Source organism: Furipterus horrens, unplaced genomic scaffold, assembly GCF_987537825.1.
Source record: "Furipterus horrens unplaced genomic scaffold, mFurHor1.1.pri manual_scaffold_2, whole genome shotgun sequence".
In the NCBI taxonomy this organism is placed as follows: domain Eukaryota; kingdom Metazoa; phylum Chordata; class Mammalia; order Chiroptera; family Furipteridae; genus Furipterus; species Furipterus horrens.
The window spans coordinates 94,750,371-94,773,253 of record NW_028327172.1 but is presented as its reverse complement, the minus strand read 5'-3'; the positions used below and the strand labels follow the sequence as shown (position 1 = coordinate 94,773,253).

At 40.7% G+C, this 22,883-nt stretch overlaps 1 protein-coding gene and 1 pseudogene across 2 annotated transcripts in view; both read right to left on the bottom strand.

Moving 5' to 3' along the window:
* Positions 1-373: 373 nt before the first annotated feature.
* On the bottom strand, positions 374-21,045 carry LOC150019114 (eukaryotic translation initiation factor 3 subunit E-like; annotated as a pseudogene). The gene is made up of 2 exons (XR_016509145.1): positions 20,890-21,045; positions 374-1,374 (listed from the first exon to the last, which is right to left on the bottom strand). The product of XR_016509145.1 is annotated as a eukaryotic translation initiation factor 3 subunit E-like (transcript).
* LOC150019113 (uncharacterized) overlaps positions 20,707-22,883 on the bottom strand; it is a 30,801-nt gene continuing 28,624 nt past the window's right edge. The window contains exon 2 of the mRNA XM_090266144.1: positions 20,707-21,005. The gene's annotated coding sequence lies outside the window, so the exon portion shown is untranslated. The remainder of the gene's footprint in view (positions 21,006-22,883) is intronic.

The window sequence follows — 22,883 nt, the reverse complement described above, 5'->3', positions numbered from 1 at the left end:
ATATCAGCATCATTAGTCATCAGGGAAATACAAAGTAAAACCACAGGAAGATAGTACTACATACTCACTAAAACGGTGAAAAAAGAATGACAATACTAAGTATTGGTAAGCATGGAGAGCAACTACAACTCTCATACCTTGCTGGTCGGAATGTAAAATGGTACCAGAACTTTGGAAAACAGTTTGGTTGTTTGTTATAAAGTTAAACATACACTTACTGTACCACCTGGCAGTTTTACCCCTAGAAATTTAAACACATATCCACACAAAGACTTGTACATGGATGTTCATAATGCTTTATTTATAATAGACAAAAACTAGAAACAACATAAATATCCATCAACATGTGTGATAATGTGAACAAACTGTGGCATATCAATATATTGGAAAACTATTGAGCAATAAACATTAATAAACTACTGATATATATAACAAAACATAAATTTCAAAACACCATTCTTAGCAAAAGAAGCCTTACAAATAGTTTTGTACATACTATATGATTAATTCTTATGAAATCTTAGAAGATAAATGTAATCCATAAGTGACAGAAAACAAGTCAGGAGTTGCGTGGGCTCAGAGAATTTTTTTTTTAAACAGTCCATTTATTCAAATTCTCCAAAATTTATACTCAATAATATGTTGTATCTAAAATGTATGTAACCCTTTATATAACGATTTTATTATTTTATCTTTCCTTTATAGTTTTTAACATTTCTTTACAATTCTTCAGTAGAAGCCAGAGTCTTGAGTTGACCAGTTAGGAGCCTCTGACCTACTATTCTGATTGTTTCTACTTAATACTCATGGCCAACATCTGGCTTCTAAGTGAAAGGCTTTTGGTCTTTTCAATCCCTTACTGCTAGAGTGAGACTGCACTGTTACCCATAACCACGTGACCTAGTTTAAAATCAATATTGGCATCCAGTCTTCTATTCCTAATCAAATTTACAATCCACCTTTCAGTTCCCTCTGAAGTCATGTTCAGTTCGTCTGCCAAAATGTTCCAATATGGCTGCACCAATTTACTTTCTCACCTGCAGCTAATGATGAATGAGACAAAAGGTTTCAAATATGAAGACATGGGCATTTTCAATGAAATTCTCAGGACAAGCCACCAGGAAGAAGTCATTTACAAGCAGATTCACATTCCCATATCTTTTTCTGAGCCCCATCAAAGCCAAAGTTAACACGTAAGCATTCACCAGACTCTGTAATTGTGTCTTTCTACGTGTAAGACTCCTGTTGAGCATCTTTGACTAGATCTTTTAGCACCCGCTGGCTTTTTTGAACATCTTTGTCAGTTATGGCTGCCATAGTCCAATAGCAAAGAATATGTGGGCACATCATTTGAATTGCATTCAGGTACTGTGACTGGGAAAGGAAGAGATCATTAATATCATTGCATTGTTTGGGGTGGTTGAAGAAAACAGAGACCAGTAAATGAGCTTGTTCACTGTTAAAGAGACAGGAATGGAGGACTCAAAGAATTATCTGTGGTCTGTTTTAACCATGTCAAGTCTTCCACGGCTGTGTTAAGTTTTAGAGGCCAGCTTTCCCCACAGTGAACTTAAAGCATTTCTATGCATTCCTGGGACCAATAACCTTCTAAAGAAGTAGAGACATTCTACTGTCCCAGAATAATTCCCACATTCATACTGAAATTTTGCATACCTGTAGACTGTATATAAATATGCTTGTCCACCAGGTAGTCAGACAGAATCTGACCATCCCAGGTTGACTGCATTTACCCTCTAGTTTCTAGACTTTTAAGCATGTTTACAATTGGTTCTATTTTTGACTGAAGGTTTCAGTTGTGCAAAAACTGTAGTTCTTTTTTCTCTTGAAGCATGAGGAGTATCATAAGAACAAAGGTTTTTGTATATATCCATAGCAAAGTCTACCATGTTGGTATAACTAAAAAGATCCAATTTTCCTTGTAATAACCCTTTTTCATTTTATATCCCTTTTCGGAGAGAAACTCAAGCAATGGACAGACTAGATGCCAATCCAAAAAATATGCAATGCGAGTTGTCAAGACGTACTGTCATCTTGCCAAGGAAAAAAAAGAGGGGGGGTTGGGAAATATTGACCTGGATGGGCACAAGGGAATTTTGTGGATAATGAAAGTGTTCTTTATCTTAATTATAGTGATGGTGGTTACACTGGTATATTAAATTCTTAAACTCATCAAAATATTTTGATAGTTAAAATGGGAGAACTTTGTATTATGTAACTATACCTCATTAAAAAACGATTCTTAAAAAAATGGAAGGAAAATAAGAGGCATTTCCCTGACTGGTGTTGCTCAGTTTGGTGTTGACCCACAAAACAAAGAGTTTACAGTTCAATTCCCAGCCAGGGAACATGCCTGAGTTGTGGTTTGGTCCCAATCTGGGCGAGTATGAGAGATGGCAATCAATGTTCTTCTCCCTTTCTTCTTTCCTTCCCCTCTCTCTAAAAATAAATAAATAACAACAAAAAAAATTTTTAAAGAGGCATTACCAATATGATCAGGTTTAAATATTTTCTTAGTTCAAATCAAATCAAATCAAAGTCTAGTGCTTCTTAAGATTGTTCTGGTCATTTTGACTGAACTGGAACAGCCAAAAATGTCAACTTCATATCTCCAAACAAACTTTCGACCCTGGCTGGTGTGCTGCAGTGGATTGAATGCCAGCCTGCGAACCAAAGTGTCATTGTTTTGATTTCCAGTCAGGGCACATACCTGGGTTGTGGGCCAGGACCCCAGTTGTGGGCCAGTTCCCCATTTGGGGGCATGTGAGAGGCAACCACACACTGAGGTTTCTCTCCCTCTCTTTCTCCCTCCCTTACCTTCTCTCTAAAAATTTAAAAATAATGATAATAACAAAAAACTTTTGTAGATAATTTATATTATTTATGCAGCTAGTTAATTCTTTACATTTTTATGGTATGTTTTTAAAACACTTAAAATTTAAATCTCTGCCAGTGTTTCTGTGAGTGGGACTGGGGTTATAGTGGCCTTCGGAGTGCTATTATGCAAGAAATTAGAATTGTAACAAAATATTTTTGATGAATACTGTTGTTAAATATAGCTTAATGTTTTTTTTATTTTTCACATTCACTTCACAACTTAATTTTTTTTTAAAGTTTAAAATTTATTGTTATTATTTTTCTATTACAGTTGTCCCAGATTTATTTTTTAAATCATACAAACAGTACTCTATTATTTAAGAAAATTCCTTACAGGTTTTTTCAATTCAGGGGCTGAATAAATAAATGAGTCTCCTGTTAAGCCTTCTCAGACCACTGAAACCTAAAATGATGATTCCCTCTCCCAACTCTTAGACTAATTACTAGAAGTACTACTTATTTGGCAATTTAACTTTTCGATGTTTACAGACTCTCCTTTCAAGTGGTTATTTAGAACCTTTGGCTCATGGTAGATACCCAAATATTTGTTGATTTAATTTTGTTGCATTGATTAATTGAATTATGGGATTTAACTGCTTTGTTGTACAGAGTTTTCATTACAAATCAAAATAAGCTCAGTGTTTCATAATTCTGTAGAGATGTTGTAGGTATTAAGATAAATGTTGATCAATCATGCTGTTTAATTCACAGAGCTCAGCTGCTGTAGTTCTCCTGAGAGTGGATGAAGAATGCTTTAGCAAAAGAGACAGAGACCTGGATTCTGAAGTTGGCAGTAACAGGGCTGGATCTGGTTTTACAAAGCAGGTACTGTGATCCTTTCACCACCTTATTTAGGACAAGGTTCTGAGTTCTATCTGCTGGGGTCCTCTTTCTAAGTAGAGTTTGCTTAAAGGAATTGAGCCTAATTTTGCTGGGTTTGAGGTTTATTTTTTTTATTCTCCCTTTGTATACAAAATATATTTGATCTTTGTTATCTTCAAATTTAGATCTTTGGAAAATACTTTATGATGGAGAAGACAATAGCCTGCATTTTGGAGATTTACCTTTTAAGATGTTTTAATGATTAAAAGGCACAGGCAGATTCAGCATAATGATTACACAGTTCTCTATACTCAGCCCTGGGGAGAAGGGAATGGGAGGGGCAGTGAGGTGGCATGACCCTCAAAAATAAAGAAACTAAATGACTGGACAGAAGGTATCTTAGTTTAAGTAGCAGCATAGCTAATATAATTTTACAGTAAGTTAAATAAAATGGAGAATAACATGTTCAGTGCCCAAAGGCAAGAAATTGCACCTATTGATGCCTTTTAGTCTAAGAGTTAGAATTCTGAACAGAATGCCAAATTTCCAGGTTGCACTTTTCTGCACTAGAACCTGGTTTCCCTTGTATCCAGGCCTTCTTGCAGTGGATGAGATGTCCTCCAACTAGGATTCTTCTTTGTCACAAGCATGGATTCTACTTTATAATCCTTGCCTGTTTTACCAAATCATGATGGTTTAGACAAAGAATAGAAGGAAAAACATTTTTGGTAAAAGGACTTTGTCAGGTTATTCATTTTTGGAGAGAGGAAATAGGAAATACATCATTGCTCATGGAAAAGATAAAGATTTAAAGAAAATAAATGAACACAGAAAAATAAAATTAACTAAGTTTTGTGTTTTGGATATTTGTGAACATCCTTAAAAATATCTTTTTGCATGTTATTCATAGGGATATATGGTTTTTCATATATAGGATCAATCTACCTTTTCTCTCAACTATATTTCAAGGCTTTGTATAAATGTAGGTGTATACACAGCTTTATTTTTATGGCTTCACAGATATCCACTGCATGTAACAGAACTTACTTAGTTATCACTTCATAGGCATTTAGTTTACATTTAATTTTTCAGTATTATAAATTAAATAGAAATTTTTATATTTAGCCCAAATAACTTAACTTCTATGAATATTAATATTCATGTCAAGTATTTTGAAATTAGTTATTTAAGACTGAGCTGCCTCCAACGCCCCAGCTCAGTTGGAAACTACTCTGTCCAGCAGAGGTTTCACGACCATGGCAGAACAAATTTATCAAGGACACTGTGTTTTCTCTGGAGGGGAAAGGAGGCAGCTGTTCCCTCTACTGGAGAAAGCACAAGACCTCCATTCCTCAGGCTTTTTATTGAGAAGGGTATGCATGGGAGATACAAGGTCAAAATTCATAAATCATCAATAGCTTTTAGGTGCTTGGATTACAGTTGACAGTTCCAGATTACAAGTATCAATATAGAGGGCACGGTGACCAGTCTGTGTCAGGGTCTATTAAACATTTTGATGCCACACTGGCATTAGGTGCAAAGTTTCAAACATTCCTTGCAAGAGATTGTTTATAGTTAACTGAGAGATAAGAAAAGCAGAGCAAGCTCCAAAGCATAATAAGCATTCTTTAAATCCAATTCCCATGGAAACCCTCTGAGTGTGGCCTTCGGTCCTGTTTCCCTCACAGCCTTCCAGTGTTCTGTTGAGACTTAGAGGCTTGCCAAGAGGGGGGTTAGCCTGGCTCATGGCTGGGGCTACAATTCCCAAAACCACAAAGAGCGGTTCCCCACAGTTATACAGATTTGTAAGTGGAGAAATACGTTAGTAAGATGGAAGTGCTTTTACTTACTGAGAAGTCCTTTTTTTCCCTACTCCATTCACTCCTTTAGAGTATGAAAGATAAGTAAATTAAATCACGTTCCCTTTAGCACTTTAAACACAGAAGTGTGAAATATACATTTTGGGAGCAGGTACAATGAAGTTTTTTTAATTTTTTAATTTTTATCCTCCCTCGAGGACATGCTTTTAGAGAGACAGGAAGGGAAGGAGAGAAACATCAATCAGTTGCCTCTTGCATTGCTCCTATTAGGAACTGAACCTTCAACCTAGGTATTTGTCTGATGGGGAATTGAAGCTTCAACCTTTTTGGTTTATGGGACAATGCTCTAACCAACTGAACTATACTGCCCAGGGCCGATTTTACTCTTTTTCACCTGATTCCCTTTGCACTTGGTGCCCTGCATTTTCTCCATGTGCCCCAGGCCCTCCATGGGGGCTCCTGGCTGGCTCCCTGTCCTGGAGTAGTTCTTGTTCTCTCATTGCTCCTTTCTCTCTAGCTCCTCAGTTTTAAGAGTGAAGATATTACCTTGTGTTCAACCATTCATTTAGTGCTTTGAGAGGTGATCACTCTGGCTAATAAGATTTACTAATTGGTACTATATTATTAAAGAACAGGTAACATTTTAATGTGTGAATATTCCAAATAGCACTCTTATCAAAGACAAAATGAGACTTAAGGACTTTTCCCCAAGGGACAGCCAACTGGAAACTACAGGTACCCTGTTAGGCAGTGAGGGCGTTTACACCAAGCAAAAGGGCCTTTACATCCTTAGGACTCACTAACGACAGAGGTGCCTGCTTTGACCTGTCTCTCCACCCAGTGCCTTCGCAAGAATGGCTATTCAGAAGTCATAGAACTGAGCTCATTTTCAAACAGAAGACCCCAATCCCTGGAGCTGCTGATAAAAGGTGAAAAATGGAGCTGACATTAAGTAAGAAGGAAAAGATCTTCACTTTATTTCTTTATATCACTCATTGCTTTTCTTGGTATTTATCATAGTGACTGTTCAGTATTCATTAAAACTTAGCATCATATACTGTGCAAAGGTCAAGTCCCCAGGAAAGGCAGAAAGATAATAACTAAGCAACAGGAAGAAGTCTCTATGAGGTTTGTAATGGTCATGTAGTCATTTCTCAGGCTCTTGAGTGCTTTGAAGTAAGGTGATACTATGATGAAGTCACATTTCTGATATTATTAACTGTAAGTTTTCCAACTCGATGGAAAAATAATATGCTAAAGAGTTATCAAGGTTGGATTTAGATTAGTACAGCTCTCTAACTGTATGCAGCTTCCCTCTGTTAGGTGTGCCAAATTTTATTCTGGTCCACTGTAGGGAAACTGAGAATGAGGCTTTGGAGAGTGCCTTGATGCCTTATAGGTGTCACCATTCTCAGTAGTAAACTATCTCTTAGGCATTACTGTTCTTAGTACCAGGGCAACAAAGAAGACAAGTTCTGCTTCCTAATTCAGAGGTTACTTGGAGAAATGTGGGTAAAAATTCTACATATTGATAGATGCTGTGAGTTAGGCAGGTATAAAATTCTGTGAGAATCAACAGAAACCCATCCAATTACAGATCACAGAATGGCCAGAATTCCTCTCTGACCATGAATTTCAATAATAATTATTTGTGTAAAATGGTATAAACTTTCTAAAATACTGTAAGACAACACTTATCAAGAGATTTCTAAATGTTCCTATTTGGTCAAAATGACTCAGAAATTCCAATTTTAACAATTTCTTTTATGTAAATAAGCATGTCGTCGGCAGCCGTCCGTCTCGAGAGACGATGGTGTAGCTTCTTAAGAGTCTATCTGCACCGCCGAGAATGGTTGTGCAGTCCGACTCGGGAGTGACATGGTATCTGTCTCCTTCCGTGTTAAATCGACATCTTGCGATGACGCTGGAGTGTCCTCTCCAGTGAAGCTGAAGCTACAGAGCCTCGAGAGACGATGGTGTAGCTTCTTAAGAGTCTATCTGCACCGCCGAGAATGGCTGTGCAGTCCGACTCGGGAGTGACACGGTATCTGTCTGCTCCCGTGTTGAATTGACATCTTGCGATGACGCTGGAGTGTCCTCTCCAGTGAAGCTGAAGCTACAGAGCCTGGGCAGGGTGATATGGAGGGTCTGCTGTTGCCCATGCAGCAGACCCCCCCTCTCTTCGCAGCTGAAGGGTCCAAGGGAAAGATGGAGTCAATACAGCTTGGCTTCAGGTGCGCCGCAGGAGTTGCCGGTGTTGACTACAACGTCAAACCGCCTTAGGGACTCCGGCTCCGGATTTTCTGTCGGGGTTTACTCCCTTAGCCTTTCCCCTGAAGAGGTATGCCGCAAGGCAGCGGAGGATTTTTGGAATCAGAGTTTTCCTCCTCTGATGTGCCCTGACTGGAAGATCGAACCAGCGACACTTAGCTCGCAGGCCGACGCTCAATCCACTGAGCCAAACCAGCCAGGGTGGATGTAAATAAGCAGATGCAGAAAAAAGATCAGTATATAAAAAGGCTCACCTCACAATTGTTTTTTACTATACTGAAAAGAAACAAATGAAATGTTTAATAATTGGAAAATTATTATATGTTGCGTGGAAAAGTACTTATAATTCTATAGAAAAAAATAGAGGCTGTTCCATTTTATACATGACATAATTCCATTGTTAAAAAAGAAAAATTATGAAAAGTGATCAAATCATCACAGAAAATTCCCCTATAAAAAGGGAAAATACTAACAAAATACTGAGAGCTAATATGAAGGAAATGACATTATCTTTGACACTAAATACTGTTTTTTTCCTCCTGTGCCTTCCACTTCATTTCAACAATGAGAAGTCGAGTTGAATGGAAGTCTGATAATTATGGAATTAAAGAAACCAAATCCATACACACTGGTAGTGTTAGGGATAAAGAAGCCAGTGACTCTCAATCCAGTAGAAGATAACAGATCAATCATGGAAAGGGGGCGAGGAAATGACATTCTGCTGCTCCTCACACATACCTCTGGGATCAAAAGGAGGAAGACTGTCATCACCAAACACAGAGAAATGGGAAGATGTAGCTCGATAACTTTGCAAATAAATTGGAGATAGACCTATAACTAGATTACCTTTAGTTAATCACACCCTGAGTTAAGTAGTTAATCGTGTTAGATTGTGAACCCAGATTAACCAGTAATGGAGAAACTGGAGAGAAAGAAAGGGGAGGGGGAGCTAATTGTATTAATAAAAAACCAGTTTTCTTTGTCTACTTTGTGCATGCATGCCCCTGGCTGGCTGTGCGCCTGACTCTGCAGACTCATGAATAAACACCTCGCTTTGCTGCTCAAGTACTGTGTCCTGATGATTTATTTTGAGTGTTTCTCACAATTTGGGGGCTCATCCGGGATCCTCCACCTGTGTGTGGGAAGAGAATCTGAGTAGAGGCAGGGAGATGCATCCTACCCACTTTTGCGTGGCCCGCTCAACCCAAGGCCCACCTGCCTTACAGTGTCTGGAAACGGACTTTGAGACTTCTTGTTGGGACAGCACTAGAATCCATGCAAGGGGAAGACAAAAGCAAACACTGCGGTGACCAGGCAACCTCGTGAACAGGCCAAGGTAAGAAAATTGGGTTAATTACTGCCTTGGTGGTTGGGCACCCTCAGAGATCAAATGTGTGTGTGTGGCTGAGATGTGGTTCTGTTCTCCCACGAGGTTAGGGCCAGAGACTGATGAAGTGAATCTCAGGCTGTGTGCAAGAAATCTCCAGTATAGGGGTTGAGCACACAGGGCATAGACAGGAAACCTCCAATAAGGGGGGCTGAGTTCATGAGCTATGGAAGAGAAAACTCCAATATGGGGGGTTGGGCTCATGGCATCTCTGTACACAAGAAGTCTTCCAGTAAAGAGGGTTTAGTATATGGGGTCTGTATATAAGAAACTTCCAGTCTGGGGGGTTGAGATCACAAGTTCATGTGAAAGAAATCTCCAGTATGGGAGGTTGAGTATACAGGGTGTGAGCAAGAAACTTCCAATACAGGGGGTTGAACTCACAGGTTCATGTTCAAGAAATCTCCAGTAAGGGGGCTTGAGGACACAAACAGATTCAGCCATAGCCACAGGGATCAACTGAGGATGGGAAATAAAAATTCTAAGCCTAGGAAAAATAAAGAATTAGAGAAAACATTAGATCACTGGGGAGAAGATCCCCAGACCCAGAATAAGGAAAAACAGAAAATAGCAAAATATTGCTGTCTCCTTTGGCCAAAGGAACCCAATAAGGGGCAATCTGTTTTCTGCCCCAATTTGGGTATGATGAAATGTGTGTTTGTCAAGCCCTGATATGTGAGTGATCAGGCATCAGCTTCTAAGGAAGAGAAGGAATATGCTCTCTGCTGGTTACAACCTACCAGCAGGTCTACAGGTCCTATCCCTGTAAAAAAAAAAGAAAAGAAGATAAAGCCTGGGACCCTCTGTCCTGTTTCCTGCTGCCTTTCGGCCCTCTCCAGCTGGCAGCCAACTGGGCACAGGCACCGCAGACAGACAGTAGAGATGAATCATGCCAGGGACACCTAACAGGTGCCCAACTGGTAGCCATGCCCATGACACCCATGGAACTGGTGGGAACTTACTCTAGATTAAGAAAAGAATTAGAGCAATGTAAGAAAGACATGAAGAACTTTCCCATTCCATCAGAGCAGCTGCTGTTTCCCCTTAGGTAGGTCTCCATGGGTCTAGGAGAAATTGGATATGTCAAATGTTCCTTTAACAAGCACAGATGTTAGAAACTTCAAGCGTGATATGAAGCGCTTGGTAGAGGATCCCTTTGGATTGGCAGAACAATAGACCAGTTCCTTGGACCCAGCATATTAACGTGGATGGAATTAATGTCTATACTAGACATCTTCAGTGGGGAAGAGAGAGGAATGATCAGACAGGCTGCTATGAGGATATGGGAGAGGGAACATCCTCCTTGTCAAAGAATTGTCACAGCTGAACAGAAGTTTCCTAATACACACCCTGAATGGGATAATAAGAAGCCAGAGGATAGGGCTCAGATGAGAGACCTTAGGAGCCTCATCATCAGGGGATTCAAGGAGTCCATTCACCAAAAACAGAATGTCTCCAAGGCATTCCAGATACAGCAAGAAAAAGATGAAACCCCATCATCATTTGTACAGAAGCTCAGGGACCAGATGAGAAAGTATTGTGGTCTAAACCCAGAGAACGCTGTAGAACAGGGGCTCTTTTAAAAGTCACTGTTGTAACAGAAGCTGGCCAGATATTTGTAAGAAATTGCAGAAGGCAGATGAATGGGCCACATAGAACAATTGAAAAACTCCTCAGGAAAGCTCAGAAAATGTACATTAGAAGAAAGGAGGAGAAGTAGAATTTTGTTTAAAGCTTCAAGATATCTCTGCAAATCTAGGAAATTTTAGCTACCAGATACTGAGTTTGAGCATAGTCCTTCACAGTGTGGAAAAGAACAAGAATTGGAAGCATGTTATGGATAATCTAAAGAAGTATAGGAGGTTTAGAAAGTTCGTGAATGTTGCAGAAGGTCTGTGGAAAGTTGTAATAATAAAAAGAAAACAGTTATGGAAGTCTTAAACCTGGGAAAAGGAAACCTCAGCTGCTTGTGTTCTGATTTTACAAAAGTGTATTTTGGTCTGTTCTGTTGTGGAATTCTCTGTGGAATTCTCTGTATCTGTTTTTGACGAATGAGACCTAGGAAAGGTCATCTGTAAACAAGTAGGGGAGATTGCCTTTTGCCACCCAGGACCCAGGAAGGGTCATTCAGGACTGATGAGCATTCCAGACTGAGTAAGTGAGCACGTCTCTGCCAAGGGCACGTCTCTCTAGGAGGCCAGTGGACATACTGGAGAGAGAGGGCCTAGCTATCTGTTTTGAATTCTTGCTCTATTTATGTTCTGAAAGGAAAAATTGAGGTTTCCCAGGGAAAGTTAAAACTTCACGTGAAAGAAAGGGAATCAGGCAAAGTGTAAGGCATGAAAATGAAAAAGGTTTGTTAGAAGTTTATAAAGGTTTTGAAAAGAAATTTTATGGTTTTAGTAATGGAAGGTATAATGCATGGAAATGCAGTTTTGAAGGACAAGGATTTTCCTTCATGCCTTTATATTTTTCTCCCTAACTGATCCCTCCAGTATTTGGCATTCTCCAGAAGTAAGAAATGACATAGGGCTCCTTTGCATAAAACTAATAAGACCAGTTGCTATGGTGGTTTTGTCAACCAAGGCTTTAACTAGGATATCATGCCTGAAGGAGGCATGCCTAGGCTCTGGTTGTTACCAGAAAGCCCTGAGTGAGGGATGAGAGTTGACTTTCATGGCTACTGAAAGCCAAGGAGGAAATAGCCTGATACCCTGGTTGATTCTGTGGTTTGTGGCAATCTTTCTAGGAAAGGAATGAAGGTTGCTTTTCTGAAAGATGACTAGGAGGAGCCTTAAGGCACAATAGAAATCCTTAGGGTCTTGTAAAAAGAATGGGTTTCACAGGCAAGGTCAGATGGCAGGTGTGTGATTCAGCTTCTGGGCCCAGAAGGGCAGACAGAAGGTCAACCTGAAGGTTCTTTGTGTGAGTTCCAGCAAAGTAGACTTAAAAGATTATATGTGATCAATTGCTGCTCTTGTGTTTATGCAAATGAACATGCTAAGTTAAAACTGGACTTAATGCAGTCCCTTTAATGACAAGGAGGGTAATATTAAGGAGAAAAATCATGATTTGAGGAAAATCACAATGCTCAGTAGTAGACTATAAATTAGTGCAGTTGTCTTTAAAAGTTTGTTTTCATTTAGAAGTTAAAATTAGGTTTGTAACATCATCAAAAATGTTCAATCTTCAGGCAAGGAGGACCTGTCAAACTGCCACTGTTAAATATCATTCCAGAAAAGGCCCTGTGACTGGATGTCTACACAGTCTTACAGATTCAGAGACTGGTTTGTAAGCTGTGTTGTGTGTATTAACATGTGTATTCTTTCTTCTGTTTGCATAAGGCCTAAGCCTAAATCTCATTACCTGAGTAATTGTCTGTATGTATAGGCCTCACTTAAAAAGGCCATCTACATTGCAGCCTCCTGAGAGTCAATGGTTTAGCTGAACTAAGTGTTTGGGTTGGTAAATGGTGGGGCAGTCTGCGGGCTTCACTTTAAAACTAGTTTCTCTTTTTCTGTCCCATAGCTTGGACAGAAAGGGCCCAGAGTCTGAGAAGGGAGAAATCCTAAAATATTCCCTTCAGCCCAAACTAAGTTAAGTGGGCAAAAGGGCTTTGAACAGGTGTGAAGTGCCTTGCACACCTTCCGCCAAAGATGCCAATTTTTTTCCTAACGTGGGACATTAAACATTAATTCCTGCCTGTTGACATCTAGTGGTTATAGTTTTTGTTATTTTAACTGTTTATTTTTTTTTTTTATTTTTTGAAAGCATGTTTTATTGATTATGTTGTTACAGTAGTTCAAATATTTTTCCCTTTTGCTCCCCTCTGCCCAGTACCCCCGTTCCCTCCAACAATCCCATCCCCCTTCGTTCATGTCCATGGATCATGCATATAAGCTCTTTGGCTTCACCCTTTTTAATATTATTCTTAACTTCCCCTGGTCTATTTTATACCAATCGATTATGCTTCTTAATCCCTGCACCATTTCCCCATTTCTCCCCCTCCCCCTTCCCAGCTGATAACCCTACAAATGATCCCCATACCTGTGATTTTGTTCCTATTCTGGTTGGCTTAGTTGGATTTAGTTTTATTTTTTAGATTCAGTTGTTGATAGTTGTGAATATGTTGTCATTTTAGTGTTCAAGGTTTTGATCTTCTTTTTCTTAAATAAGTTCCTTTGACATTTCATATAATAATGGCTTGGTGGTGATGAACTCCTTTAATTTTACCTTGTCTGGAAAGCACTTCATCTGCCCTTCCATTCCAAATGATTACGTTGTTGGATAGAATAGTCCTTGTTGCAGGTTGCCTTTCAAAACATCGAATACTGCTTGCCAATCCCTTCCTGCCTGCAAAGCGTCCTCTGAGAAATCAGCTGATAGTCTAATAGGCACCCCCCTGTAGACAACTCTCTATTTCTGTCTTGCTGCTCCCAGGACTCTCTCTTTATCTTTTACCTTTGTCATCTCAATCATGATGCATCCTGGTGTGGTCCCCTCTGGGTCCAGCTTGCCCTGTACCCTCCATGCTTCCCAGACCTGTATGTCCATCTCCTTCAAAAATTTGGGAAGTTTTCCTCATTTTTTTCAATTCTTGCTTCCTCATTCTGCACTGGTTGTTTTTTTCTTCCTTATGTTCTAAATAATTGATTTGAACCCTGGCTTTCTTCCCTTCACCATTGGTTTTGTGTGGATTTTCCTTCGTTTCACTTTGCATAGCCTTCACTTCTTCTCTTAAGCGTTTGCCGTACTCAAGCATATCTGTCAAGCCAGTGAGCATCTTTATCACCAGTGTTTTGAATTCTGCACCTGTTAGTTTGTCTATCTCCTCATCTGTTAGGTGGGCTATCTCCTCGTTGCTTAGGTCTCCCACTAGAACCTTAATTCATTCCCCCTTTTGGGTCATACTTCTCTGTTTCCTCATTCTGACAGGCTCCTGTGCTTGTCTCCGCATCCCAGGTAGAGCTGTTGCTCTTGTTACGTTGTAAGGGGCAGAGCCTTAGGGATGTGTCAGTACAGGGCGACCTGTTTCACCACGTTGTGGCGTTCTTTGTGGGGTAGGGGTCCGAGAGGAAACAATGCCGTCTGCCCAGCACTCGCCCCTTTTTCAGATATCTCTTCCACTTCTGCACCGAACTGGTGCCCCTCTAGCTGCTGCCCTGGCTGTTGTTCCCAGAGTGGGTGGGTTTGTGGACATTCTAGGACTGTGGGGGCCCTTTAAAGAAAAAACTCTGCTGAGAGACTGGCAGTTACTGCCTCCACTCCAACCCCCACTGGTCTACACAGCCAGAAAAAATGAGGCTTGATTTTCCCCGGTGCTGGGATTGTGAGCTGCTAGGTTTGGTGAGGAGCTGGGAATGTTTTCCAGGTATCCCTTTTGACTTTAAAACGTGTGACTGCGCTTTCTGCCGGCCTGCTGCTGCCACAGCTGCTGCCACCATCACACCGCATCCTCTCAGCCCTGGCTCCATCTCTCCTACCTGTCTGGATGAGTATTTCTTCTTTATGTCTTGTTTGCTGGACTTCCATGCAGTTAGATTTTCTGGAACTTCTGGCTGTTTCTCGTTTTGAGGTAGTTGTATTCCTTTAGTTGTGGAGGGAGATGCAGCATGTCTCTTTATGCCTCCACCTTGGCCAGAATTCTTAGTGGTTATAGTTTTTATTGTGGCCTTTAACCCTGTTGCCCCCAGAATACGACAAAGATGCCAGTTTGTGCAGCAGTGCCAGCCCTTGGAAACTGAGCATGCCGCTGCCTTGGGACAGCCAACTGACCTGGACTTTACAAAATCCTTCCCCATGTGGGAAGGCCACCCTCCCCTCCTCACTCCCACTCTATTAAGGATTTCTAGACCCAAAAGTAGGTAGGACGACGGCCATGTCTAGCTTGAAGCAGTTAAGAGGAGCATGAGACCTTCACCCATTTTTCTTTATAAGATTATAAAGAGTCTTAAGTCTGGGGAGGAGGGTAATTTTTACAAAGGAAGGTCCCCAAAAATTCCCCGGAACCTGCAGTTGAGGGGGTAGGGGAAGAGGACAGCTTTCAAGATGCCTTTGTATAGCTATGTCTGGTAGCTAGTATTAGTTATATAATAGAATGTGACAAAAAAAAGGTCCACAGCCCCTAGTGGATCATTCAACCCTCACATCTATATCGATGCCAATGGGGTCCCTAAAGGAGTTTCAGATGAACTTAAGGCTAGGAATCAAATAGCAGCACAGTTTGAGTTAGTCCTCTTCTGGTGGTCAACAATTAATAAAAATGTTGATTGGATAAACTATATTTATTATAATCAGCAGAAATTTATTAATTATACCAGGAATGTTACAGAAGAAATAGCTAAACAATTAAACACCACCAGTGAAATAACCTGGAAATATAGGATGGCACTGGATATGGTGCTAGCAGAAAAAGGAGGTGTACATGTAATGCTAAGGAGACAGTGTTGCACTTTTATCCCCAATAATACAGCTCCTGATGGGACTATCACTAAGGCTCTACAGGGACTGACCACCCTAGCCAATGAACTAGCAGAAAACTGAGGCATCAACAATCCTATGACAGGATGGTTAGAAAACTGGCTTGGCAATTACAAAGGAATGATCATGTCAGCTCTTGTGTCCCTCATAGTATAATAGTAGCAGGTGTCCTTACTGCTTTAGGCTGCTATATTATTCACTGCATTAGAGGTTTAGTTAAGAGGTTAATTGAGCCTGCACTAACTAAACAGATGCCAGTAATTTACTAACAGAATAATCTACTCCTCCTGGAGGCTGAAGAAAATTCTTTCTATGAGGCAGAGAATCTAGAAATCCTCATGAGGTTTGAAGGGACAAATTAGAGGTTTGAGTAGTCAATTTTCCAAAAGAGTCAGAATTGTTAGGGATAAAGAAGCCAGTGACTCTCAAATCATTAGGAGATAATTAACAGGTGAATCATGGAAAAGAGGCAAGGAAATGACATTTTGCAGCTCCTCACACATATCTCTGGGATCCAAAGGAGGAAGATTGTCATCACCCTACACAGAGAAATGCAAAGATGTAGCTAGATAACTTTGCAAATAAGTTGGAGATAGACCTATAACTCGATTACCCTTATTTAATCACACCCTGAGTTAAGTAGTAAATTGCATTAGATTATGAACCCAGATTAACCAGTAATGGAGGAATGGAGGAGGGGGGAGGGGGAGCTAACTGCATTAGTATAAAACCAGTTTTCTTTGTCTACTTTGTGCACGCATGCCCCTGGTTGGCTGTGTGCCCAACTCCGCAGACTTGTGAATAAATGCCTTGCTTTGCTGCTCAAGTCCTGTTTCCTGGTGTTTTATTGTGAATGTTTCTCACAGCAGGAAGGGTGCAGATGTGAAATGGACTGTTCCCACACCCGGGTGTGGTGGATTAAAAAGCAGGAGGGATATCTTGGGAGAAGGATTCCTAGACCCATAACAGGCCCCCCAGCCCAGGGTTCCAGTGCCAGGAGGAAGAGTCCCTACAATTTATGACTGCAAGAACCAGTGGGGAGTAAGTCAGTGGAAGAAACTGCTGGAACCCTAAGCAGTTCCTCTTAAAGAACCCATACATGGACTCACCTACTCAGACCCACTCTCTCTGAGCTCCAGGACAGGGGTAGAAGCTTAAAAGGCATCAGTGGTACACAGGGAAGGACTGAAGTGTCTATCATCAAGGCCAGTAGAGGTCATTGCCCCTGTACTAAACCCTTCCCCCAGAGAGCCAGTAAGCTGTAGCCACGTCTGAGACTCCATCAACCTGAATAACAGTGACCCACCTTGGAGATCCCCAGACTCTGCCCCACCCAACTCACTGGCCCACCCAAGCTGCTTTTCTGTATGAATGGCTGGCCTTGACTCATGCTTCAAAACTTCCTAAATCTTCTCAAACAAGCAGCAGCTTGCCTCAGTGAGCCCCAGGCCTGTCACTAGCAGCAGCAAGCTTAGATTCAACAGCTTGCTTTTGCCTGGTAATCTCCAAGCCCAGCACAAGTAGCAGCCATTTCAGATTGTTTCATAGCTGATGCAGGGTGCCTCAGGCAAAACACAGGTGGGAGCTGACCTTGGCCTGCACCACTTGGGAAACCCCAGGGTCAGTGCACCCAGTGGACAGCTATACACCACATCAGAGCACCACCACCCTGCCCCTGCACAGTTGATCCTCTGAAGAGAGCAGAAGTTGGTGGCCAGTGGTGACAGCTAGTTCTTGCAGCTGACTGGCCTGAGTAAATTCCTCCTACTGATCTGCCAACAGCAACCAAGGCTCAACTACAAGAGGAGGGTGTCCTCAGCCCACACAAAGGGTGCACCTTTAGTACCAGGCTTGGGTTATAGGGGAGGCTATGCCACTGGACCCTGCAGGACACCTACTACCTTAGGGTACACTACCAAGACACAGACTCAAAGCAGCTCTACCTGACACATAGAAACAAACACGGGGAAACTGCCAAATTGAGGAGACAAATAAATATGACCCAAATGAAGGAATAGAACAGAACCCCTGACAAAGAGCTAAATGAAGTGGAGATAGCCAACCTATCAGATGAAGAGTTCAAAACACTGGTGATCAGAATGCTCAGAGATCTCATTGAATATGGTAAAAGCATAAGGGAAGAAATGAAGACTATACTAAATGAAATAAATAAAAATCCACAGGAGACTAACAATGAAGGGAAGGAAGCCAGGGTTCAAATTGACAATTTGGAACATAAAGAAAAAATAAACATTCATCCAAAACAGAATGAAGAAACAAGAATTTTTTTTAATGAGGAGTTTAAGAAAACTCTGGGATATCTCCAAAAGTGACAACATCTGAATCATAGGGATGCCGGAAGCAGAAGAGTAAGAGCAAGAAGTTGAAAACTTATTTGAAAAAATAATGAAAGAAAATTTTCCTAATTGGTGAAGGAAATAGACATACAAGTATACAAGTCAAGAAAGCAGAGCCCCAAACAAGTTGGACTCAAAGAGGACCACACCAAGACATGTCGTACTAAAATGCCAAAGGTTAAACATAAAGAGGGAATCCTAGAAGCAGAAAGAGAAAGGCAGAGAGTTACCTATAAGGAGTTCCCGAAGACTATCAGCTGATTTCTCAAAAGACACTTTGCAAACAAGAAAGGACTGGCAAGAAGTATTCAAACTAATGAAGAGCAGGGACATACAACCAATATTACGCTATCCAGCAAAGCTATCATTTAGAACTAAAGGGCAGATAAAGTGATTCCCAGACAAGGTAAAGCTAAAGGAGTTTTTCATGACAAAGCCCTTATTATATGAAATTTTAAAGGGAGTTATTTAAGAAAAAGAATATCAAAAGTATGAACATTAAAATGACAGCAAACTCAACTATCAACAACTGAATCTAAAAACAAAGACAAACAAAGCAAACAACTAGAACAGGAACAGAACCATAGATATGAAGATCATATGGTGGGTTATTTAGGTGGGAGGGGGAAGGGGGAGAAAAGGGGAAAGAGTGCAGAGATTAAGAAGCATAATTGGTAGATAAAAAATAGACAGGGGGTTGTTAAGAATAGTATAGAAAATGGAGAAGCCAAAGAATTTATATGCATGACTCATGGACATGAACTATGGGGGGGGGGCGTTGCTTGAGGACAGGGCATACTGGGTGAAGGGGTGCTAAGGGGGAATAATTGGGACAACTGTAATAGCATAATCAATAAAGTATACTTTAAAAAGTTTTCAGTGGGAGGCTAAACTAAATAATAAATCCTTGATAGAATGTAATTGCTGCAATTTTCTTCCTGATAGATGAATGATTGTATAGCTAGAATGACTGGCATATTTACAGGGTTTCTCAACCTTGGTAATATTGCTATTTTGGGCTGAGTATAAGGCGAGGAGAGAAAGAAAAATACCAGAAAACTGAGAAGGTAAAAAGAATATGTTCAAGTACTTGCCCACCTCTTATTGAGGTAACAAATAATCTTTGGGTGACTCATAGAAGCCAGGCATTGTGGTGAGCATAAGAGGAATCAAGGAGACATGGATGCCCTCTGGAGTTTATAGTTTTATAGGAAATATAAAACAAATTAGGGTATAAAAACAACAAAAGTAGAAAGAGATAAGTGGTTTTCGATAAAATGTATGTGCATTTATAATCTCTAGCATGAGGGGTTGAGAAAAATCAGTGCTGTGTTGGGCCTTGAAGGAGAAGTAGGAATAAAAACACATTGTGGCTGGGGCAGGGGAGAAGGAGGAGGAGGAATGTTTCTGGGGATAGGGTCACATGAGTAAAGTAAGCAGTTCTTACTGCCTGGAGAAAATTCAGCTTCAATGCCAGGCAAAGTGGCATTATAAAACCGGTAGGAGGCTGTTTATAGATTTTAAGCAGATAGTGACAGTACTGCCTACTGCAGTAGGATCTACCTTGATGCTCTTGGGGACCCCAGGACTATTTGAATGTTGAATTATAGTAGCAGAGTGTTTTGAGTGCCTCGGAGGTTACAAACGTGAGGTAGAGGCAGTAAGTTAACAGAACTCATTAGTAATCCTTGTTTTACTTTAAAATGCTGTTGCATTTCGTTGTGTTGGGAACTGGGTCTGAACTGAGACTGCTTAACTAAGATAAAGGTAAGTGAAGGTGCCTGAATCACAGAAGACATAGAATAAATCTTCTGCTAACAACACTAATGCTAGCCATCCTGGACTAAAAGTCTTGTGTGTATTAGGAAGAGTATTAGGAAGTTGAATTAGGAAACAACTTTCCCACCCCTTTTCCAAATAGTCAGTGGGGTCACAAAGAGAGGTCCAGAAAAAATGTGTTTTGAACAGGAAAATCAATGCCCTGGATTAGGTGTGTCTTAAGCATATATATATACAAGGGTATATTCTGTTACAGGTTATTTTTGCTTGTTCACCCCAGTGGCAGGTTATTTTTGCTTGCTCACCCCAGCAGCCGTGTAGGCCCCTCTTCACTTGCTTACCCCAGCCGCTACCTTAACCCCCAGTAGTCCAAATGCACCGAGTGTTTATCAGCTAAAATCCCTCTAAAAAATAATAAAGGAAAAAAAATGTGCGTGTGTGCAGTTTTTCCCACCTGTCGCTGTTATCTGGCAGCTGCAGTAGCATGAGTATAATTTTTGCCTTTGTAGTTTTTTGCCTTTAAAAACCCTTTAGTTTGTAAGGTGGGGCAGTTCTCCCATCTTCTGTTTTTTGTATGGGAAAGAACCGTCCCTGGCCAGGTAAATAAACGCCGCAATTTGCTTCTAAATTGCCTCGTTTCCTCTTTGCTCGCGAATGCACCATAACAATTCAAGGAGTTTTCTGGTCTTAGGAACATTTGGCTCCAGTTCTGGGATAATGAAGGAGTGATATATTAAAATAGTGCATCATACATTTTATTGTTTTATTGATAATTTCCATAGAATCTGCCTTTTGGAAGAACTTCCCTTTTGCCACCAAAATCCTACCTTGAAACTGGAAAAGTCAGTGTTCATGCTGCCGGTAATCTACCAGACCCAGTAAGCAGAGACAGGGATTGAATCTTTATGGGTATTTTATTTAGATGGTCAGTGATCTGAGAAGACAGAGGGTTTGTACCCTAACAGACAGTCTTCAATTCCATTATAAACGGACCCTTTTTATAAGAAGAAAAGTGTAGGTAAGGGGTTTGGAATTCAGGGAAAAAGTTAATCAGATAAAAGCTGCAGCATTCTTTCACCTGTGTCCTGGGTGATGGTTCTTGTGCCCCGGGTGGTGGTTCTTGTGCCCCTGGCAGTGGTTGTTTCACCCTGGAGTACAATGGCTCAGATACCGTCTTGATTGCTTGCAGATCTCCTGAGGCACAAAGGTGGAAATGCGGATGGTTTCCTGGAGTCAAGGTGGGTTATACCTCTAGTTATGAAACAATAGCCTTTTACATACATTGATTATTAAGTTTATTAGCTGTTACCTGAAGCTAAAATTTTCCAACATTTGAGTTCTCCATCAACCTGACTTCAGAGCCTGCCTACTGTATCTTACCATTCTAACCTGGATTCTATAGGAGACAAGTATATATGACACCCCACAGTTCTAGGTCAAAGTCCCTATTATTTGGGAGTCAATCAGTGAAAGTTGTCAACATGAATACATAAAATTCTATGAAAGAATAATATCAAATCCTGGCCAGATCAGGATTAGGTGTGGTTGCATATAACTTGAGAGTTCAAAATAACAGTGGCTTAGGCAACATTGTTAAATATTTCTGTCAGGTAAAAGAAGAGTTACAGGGACATTGGTTCATGGCTTACATCTCCAGTGTCACTGCGTATTCAAAAGTGCATACTGAAATTCCAGCCATCATGTACACAATCCAGAAAGCAGAAAAGAGGAAGCATCTTCAGAGCTTCCCTGAAAGATTCCACTCCTATTCCGTTGGCCCAATTTAGCCATGTGGCCAGCTGTCATCTCTGAGGCAGGCATATTGCTCTTCCTCACAGAGTGGAAGACCTGTACTAAGGGAGATGGAAGAACCAACACGGGGTGGGAAAGTAGCAGCCTCTCCCAGTCTTACCTATGACTAACCCTGTGAGATGATGGAATTTACCTTGTCAAAAGTGTGAGAATTTCCCACAATAAAACACCCGGACACAGAACTTAAGCAGTAAATGAGGCATTTGTTTATTCACGGATTTGCAAGTCTGGGCGCAGCCTAACAAAGGGTGTGTACCAGGGCTTAAAGCAGGCCGCTTTTTATCCTAATGCAAGAACCTCCCCTTCCTCTCTTTTTTTTCCTACTGAATATTCTGGAGTTACAATCTAATGCGATTGACTAAATCAACTATGGGTAGCAATTAGCTCATGAATAAGTTTCCTTAACTCACTGACCATGCATAATTTCCAGGTGATAAATATTCCATGATGGGTGCCCCTCACACTCTGGGTTACCTCTGACTGTTTATGTCTCCAGTCTCATGTCTCCAACCACAATTTCCCAGGTGATAAATATTCCTTAGTCTGACAATCTGTGTCTCTAGCCCCTCTTGAAAGTTTTCTTAACCTGCTTACCACATTCTCTTTTGCTGCTAATCATTTCTTACCGGTCTGAGTGTCATTTTTTTATTTGTATTTCACAATTCCCTCTATCTCTTTTTTGGGAAATTGACTACTCAAACTTTTTATTTGCCATCTCAAACCTGAGGAGGATTTCTTGACTTTCTTCCTCAGAGCAAGGGTCTCCTTTGGCCTGTAAGAGGAAGAGATTATAATACGTTGCTGGCAGTCTCAGTCTTTGAACTAAATACCTGATGCATGGAATAATACAACATCCTAAAGCTGTGAGGATACCTGCTACCACTATGAGAGATACTATAACTGAAGAAATCATCCTTTCCAATTGCCAAACCAATTCTCTAATGATTCTGTTTTAGGATTGTCTATACCTGAGTTTCCTGCTAATTCATTTGCTAGGTAGTCAGTCCCTGAAGAGCTTTAATGATAGACCCATCAGGAGCAGTATTATTAAGGATGAAGGTGCAACACTGCCCTCTGAGCATTACACACACCCCTTCCTTTTCTGCCAGCATCATATTCAGTGCCATCCTGTTCTTCCAGGACACTCAGCTGGTGGCATCTAGTTGTTGAGCTATTCATCCTATAGCATTTCTAGTATAATTGATAAAGATAAACCTCTGCTGGTTACAATAAACATAGTTTATCCAGTCAACATTTTTA